The sequence below is a fragment of the Macrotis lagotis genome, chromosome 1, assembly GCF_037893015.1.
Source record: "Macrotis lagotis isolate mMagLag1 chromosome 1, bilby.v1.9.chrom.fasta, whole genome shotgun sequence".
Classification (NCBI taxonomy): domain Eukaryota; kingdom Metazoa; phylum Chordata; class Mammalia; order Peramelemorphia; family Peramelidae; genus Macrotis; species Macrotis lagotis.
Genome location: NC_133658.1, coordinates 299,116,207 through 299,122,415, shown reverse-complemented (window position 1 = coordinate 299,122,415; position 6,209 = coordinate 299,116,207). Strand labels below are relative to the sequence as shown.

At 39.0% G+C, this 6,209-nt stretch overlaps 1 long non-coding RNA gene across 1 annotated transcript; it reads left to right on the top strand.

Moving 5' to 3' along the window:
- Nucleotides 1-3,778: 3,778 nt before the first annotated feature.
- Nucleotides 3,779-5,668, top strand: LOC141516900 (uncharacterized). The gene is made up of 3 exons (XR_012476787.1): nucleotides 3,779-3,793; nucleotides 4,381-4,510; nucleotides 5,603-5,668. It is a non-coding gene; the product is annotated as an uncharacterized LOC141516900 (long non-coding RNA).
- The last annotated feature ends 541 nt before the right edge of the window (nucleotides 5,669-6,209 follow it).

The following is a 6,209-nucleotide window of genomic DNA, read 5'->3' as shown; positions in this document are numbered from 1 at the left end:
ATCTGACCAGTAATTGGATATTGAGGAATGAGAGAGAATAAAAAAATCAGGGATGACAAATCTAACTGGTGGTCCCCTCAATAGCAGTAGGGGAAGTTATGTAGAGGGAGAGTTTATCTGTGAATTCTCAGGGCACCTAATAAATGCTTGTTAATTGATTGGTTGGTTGATGTGCATAAAAGTTCCAATTCTGATGCATTGTTGAATTATTTCAAATTTTCAGATATCAGATATTTTAGGGCAAATAAGACTCAGTTTAGGATGAGAATAGTTTTAGGATGCAGGAATCTATTGTGTATAACTCTTGGAATTAAGGTGCCATGAAATTATTATAATTTGAAAAACAAGAAGAGGTTTTCCCAGGAGATTAAGGATACAAGATAAAATAGTAAATTTGCAATAAATTGCAGAGGTAAGCTAGAAATAAACACTCAAAGTATCCTAATGTTATTATCATTATCTCCTAAAAACGTTGAAATCTCTATTTATATCTAAATTAACAAAGGACCCTGATATATTTTCCTGAAGAAGAAAGAGCTTTGACTTAAAGGATAAAAAGTTTACAACTTGTTTTCGGAATTTGAAATATTGTTTACCTAGATATAATTTTCACTCTCTCTTTAGTCTATTCCTATTGTAAAAAGATAATTGGAGTCATTGTGGAGATCTTCAGAGATTTTGCTTCTTCATCCCCTTTATTTGATGTTATGATCATTTTCATAGTCTTTCTCTCTCCTCTCCCCCTGCCCCCCCCATACACGTCATAGATACTATACTATGAATGAACAAATATTTCAAGGATTGTTTCTTTTTTACCTTTGGTCTTTTGATTAATCTCAGATAATTTTCTTTTTTGACTCTTCAAGGAGTATCTTGTGATCCTTCTTTCCCTTTAGCAGAAATTTCTTTCTAATTTCATTCACAGCAAGAATGCCAGAGTTTATAGAATTCTTCTCCTCCAATACTATGCCCATTTGCTAGCTGTAGTTCAAGGATCTGGAATTTAGAGAATCTATAGCTGTATTTAGAGAGAATGATTAAAAAATCTAACCTTTTCTGTGATTTTTTTAAGGCAGTTAGATATCATTATGATAGAGTTCTGGGTCCCAAGTCAGAAAAATCTGAGTTCTAATTCCACCTCAGAAACTTATTAGGTATGTGACCTTGGGCAAGTCATGGAACTTCAATTAATCCCACTTTTCTCCTCTGTGAAATATAGATAAAAGTATCACCTATCTCTCAAGGTTGTGGTGAGGATTAAATAAGATAACAGATGTAACTACAAGGCATAGTGCATGGCAAATAAATTTGATAAACATCATATAAACATCAGCTATTATTGGTTATTATTGGGGCAACTAGGCATTGCAATGGATAAATCACCAGGGCTGAAGTCAGGAACATTCATCTTTTTTAATTTAAATCTGGTCTCAGGTATTTACTAGCTATGTGACCCTGGGTAAATATCTTAACCTTATTTGCCTCAGTTTCATCATCTATAAAATGACCTAGAGAATCAAATGGCAAACTGGTCCAGTATCTTTGGGAAGAAACCCCCAAATAGGGTCATAAAAAAGCTGACAGAACTGAACAGTTATCATTATTATTATTATTATTATTATTATTATTATATTATTGCTTCTTTAAGAGGTGTTTATGTATGTGTTTATATGTATGTAAAGGGAGAATCAAGGTATAAACTATCACTCCTACCCCAACCCAACTCTGTCAGGGTTTTACTCTTTAGTACTAAATTCTTTTTTTTTTTTTTAGATCTTTCAAGGCAATGGGGTTAAGTGCCTTGCCCAAGGCCACACGGCTAGGTAATTATTAAGTGTCTGAGGTTGGATTTGAACCCAGGTACTCCTGACTCCAAGGCTGGTGCTCTATTCACTGTGCCACCTAGCTGCCCCTAGTACTAAATTCTTGCCTTCGTTAAGTGCATGTGATTAACAAAAAGAACCTCCTTCTCTCATCCAGGCTTAGATCTCTTCTGTTTGGTATTAGTCAATTTTTTTTTGCAGAAGTCTATTATATAAGTATAAGCTATTGTACTATCTTATATTACAGATATTTCATAGATCTTAACATTACATTTCAAAGGGCCATGTTTTCAGATAATGTTGTTGCCTTGTCATATTCCACCACTGGACTCTAAGCACCATTAGCATAGGGATTCTGGATTTTTTTCCTCTATATTCAGCATAGCACTGAAGGCCAATCCTTAAAAGCAGGTGCTCAGTAAGTTTCTGTTGCAAGTATGATTTAATCCAGGGGAGATTCTTGTTGAGACAGGAAGGGGATAGACAAGTATACAAGGGTTCTTAATCTACTGTGTTTCTGCGTGTGTTTGTATGTATGTATGTTTGTGTGTGTTTGTGTACTTAATTGCTTTTTTAACAAATATTTTGAAAACTGTGTTTCATTAGAATTGATATCCTTTGTATTTTATTCAATTAAGACCCACATTCTGAAAAGATATTCAAAGGCTAGTTGAGACTTCTAAGAGAGTCTGTGACACAAGAAAAGCCTAAATTCCCAGGGATTAGATACCCTCTGAGTTCTCTCTCAACTTTTAGATCCTATAACACAATCAGGTAGCTAGATGATCCAGTGATAGAACATTGATCCTGAAGTCAAGAGGACCTGAGTTCCATTTCAGTCTCAGACCCTTAGCAGCTGTTTGACTTTGGGTAAGTTACTTAACTCCAATTGCCTAGTATCCAGGACCATCTCCAGTCATCCTAATTCATATCTGACCACTGGACCCAGATGGCTAAAGAGGACAAAGTGAGGTTGTGATTTAACCAGTATCCCCTCATTAAAATTCGATTCACTTGCTTGTTATGGCTTCATCTCCCTGATGTCATGGTCTTGGAAAATGAAGGACAATGACACAATGATCAAAGTATCAGGATAAGTCTGTGTCCCAGACTGGAGAATATGAGAAGTGATAGTAACCTGACTAAAGGATACTGACCAGGGATGTGAAACTCATTTAAATAAGATAAAATACAAACCAGGGAAGGTAACAGCCCCCAACTGGCCTTGAATATATCTTCCAAATCCTCCCTAAGAGTGGAAACTTTCTTTCTTTTTTTTTTAGTTGTTTTTTTTTTTGCAAGGCAAACGGGGTTAAGTGGCTTGCCCAAGGCCACACAGCTAGGTAATTACTAAGTGTCTGAGGCCGGATTTGGGGGCCAGTGCTCTATCCATTGAACCACCTAGCTGCCCTCTTTCTTTCTTTCTTTCTTTCTTTCTCTGATTATTTCTTTTTTTTTTTTTAGGTTTTTTTTGCAAGGCAAATGGGGTTAAGTGGCTTGCCCAAGGCCACACAGCTAGGTAATTATTAAGTGTCTGAGACTGGATTTGAACCCAGGTACTCCTGACTACAAGGCTGGTGCTTTAGCCACTACGCCACCTAGCTGCCCTTTCTTTCTTTCTTTCTTTCTTTCTTTCTTTCTTTCTTTCTTTCTTTCTTTCTTTCTTTCTTTCTTTCTTTCTTTCATTTGTTCATTCTTTCTCTCATGGCTCTCTTCTCAGAGTAGTATCTTTTATAAAAAAATCTATAATAAGAAGAAATCTTCAAATTCAGTAAGAAGTTCACAAAATAAAGGTGTAATTTTTTTTTCTCTCAGTTCAAGAACCCCTGGAATCTATCCATCGATATTCCTTAGAACCCTTGCTTTACAAGGATTCCTTATCCATTCCAGGAATTCTCAGCTTTTTTTTTTCAAAAGAAAGTGGGGTGTTTAATGGATAAGAAGGAACCTCCATCCTGAGGGTCGCTAAGGTAATAATCAGAGACCAAGGCTTTGCCTGGGGTTTCTAGAAGGAAAAATGAACTCGAGGCCAAACATGCTTAAGAATTAGGGAAATAAGATTTTTTGTGGTTGTGGGTAGTTTCTGGGGCGGGGGGAGGGGGAAGAAGGGAGGGTGGTAGAAAAATGTGGAACTTTGTAACCTTACAATGGTTGAATATTGAAAACTGCCTTTGCATGTAATTGAAAAAATAATAAAATAGAAAAAAAAGAATTCTGGAAATAGAAAGGTCCGGCCCTATCTCTACTGAAAGAATGCTTTATGTTAGAGTTGGAAAGGTGATATCGGGGTGCGGATGTAGGGTGAGGCACTGGTTGGAAAGATTGACTGGTCAGGGGCAAGGGAGTGGGGTATACCCCGAGTTCTGTTCTGCACATAGCCCGGACTGGGAAGGAGATTGGTGGCAGGAGATTTGCACTCAGCATTCCTGGACTTTGGAAATGTACTCAGGAGACAGACAATGCGCATGAGTCAGCGCAACCAGGGGCGGTATGCAAGAGGCGGGGCGGGGGAGAGCAGGTAAATAAAGGAGGCGGGGTCTTTGCACGCGTTCTCCAGGTCCTTTCTCAATAAATGAGAAGCCCGGACTCCGGCCGCCACTCATCTCTCTCCCATTCATCCTCCTCTGAGAACTGCTTGTCTGACATCGATCTGCTAGCCATGGACCCCGACTGCAGCTGCGAAACCGGTAAGGCATCCTTGGATTCTGAAAGCATCTATTGAACTGGGGTCTCCTCTCTGTTGGGCTTGATTTGGGTGGGAGGTTTTGGGCTAAGATAGAAAGAGCCTGTGGGCATGGAGAAGTTCGTGGTTTCTTTTTTTTTTTAGTTTTTGCAAGGCAGTGGGGTTAAGTGACTTGCCCAAGGCCATACAGCTAGGTAATTATTAAGTGTCTGAGGTCGGATTTGAACCCAGGTACTCCTTACTCCAGGGCCGGTGCTCTATTCACTTCACCACCTAGCTGCCCCTCCGTGGTTTCTTTTTAAAATGAAGTAACAAAAAAGGACTTTTTCCCCTTCTTCCTCAGCTTTTCTAAAGTCAAACCTCTTAACCATAAATGTGCTTAACAATTCAAGCCTCAGGATTGGGAGTTGACTTGAGAAGGGCTTCTATGCCCAGATAGAAGATTTTAGCATCTTTTCTAAAAATGTGTTCCCTGAAGAGCAGGGGTAGTGGTGTTTGGGGTAACAGGCTATCAAGTGAGGGACTCTCAATAATGGGGCATAATTATGATCAGGAATTGAACCTCTTTCCTTCCTGATGGGAGAAGATGTTTTTTCTGATATATGTATGTATATATATATATATATATATACATATATATATATATATGTGTGTATATATATATATGTATATATATATGTATATATATATATATATATATATATATATACATATATATATATATATATATTTGGTTTTTGCAAGGCAAATGGGGTTAAGTCGCTTGCCCATGGCCACACAGCTAGGTTATTAAGTGTCTGAGGTCGAATTTGAACTCAGGTACTCCTGACTCCAGGACTGGTGCTCTATCCACTGTGCCACCCAACTGCCCCAGAAGATGTTTTTCTGTAGAAAAACAGAGGGACATCTTGTTTGATGCTGCATAGGAAAGCTGGTCTAGTTCTTGGTGACCCTGGAAGCAAGGGATCAAGACTGGAGATTGGAGAACAAAAAATAAAGGAGAATTCTATATTTGTGCCTGCTATCCCTAAGGGTATCTAGAAATCTGGGATATTTCTCTGCTCACTTTCCCTGCTTTTTTTTTCTCTCCTTTCAGGGGGCTCTTGTAGTTGTGCAGTCTCCTGCAAATGTAAATCCTGCAAATGTATCTCCTGTGAGAAAAGTGAGTGGAGGAGGATATGTGGGGAGGAGGAAGGTTGTTGGGGGGACATATAAGAGACATTTGGCAAGTGGAACTATCCTGCCTCTGACTGACATGGTAGAGAGATGGATGCTGGACTTTCAACTCAGGAGGTCCATATGACTATCTGTCTTTCCTTCCCAGGCTGCTGTTCCTGCTGCCCAGCAGGTTGTGCCAAGTGTGCCCAGGGTTGTGTCTGCAAAGACCCCCAGACTAAGAGTTGTAGCTGCTGCCACTGATGCTCTCACAGCCCTGTTCCTAGATTAAAGGGATTTGTACAGACCTGACTTTTTATACACCCAGATGTTTTTTCTACTCTTTGACTCGTCTATGAAATGAAATAAAAATAAACTCACTAATTATCTTTTTGTCTCTGGTCCTGTTGTATGTGAATATGAAAAAGGCCACTATACTACTGCCCAGAGGGTGGACTGTTCGGTGAAGGTCTTCACTCACTGACCTCTAAAATGTTAGACCTGGAAAGAAATGCAAAGCCCCCCCCCAAGTCAAACACTGTCTTTTT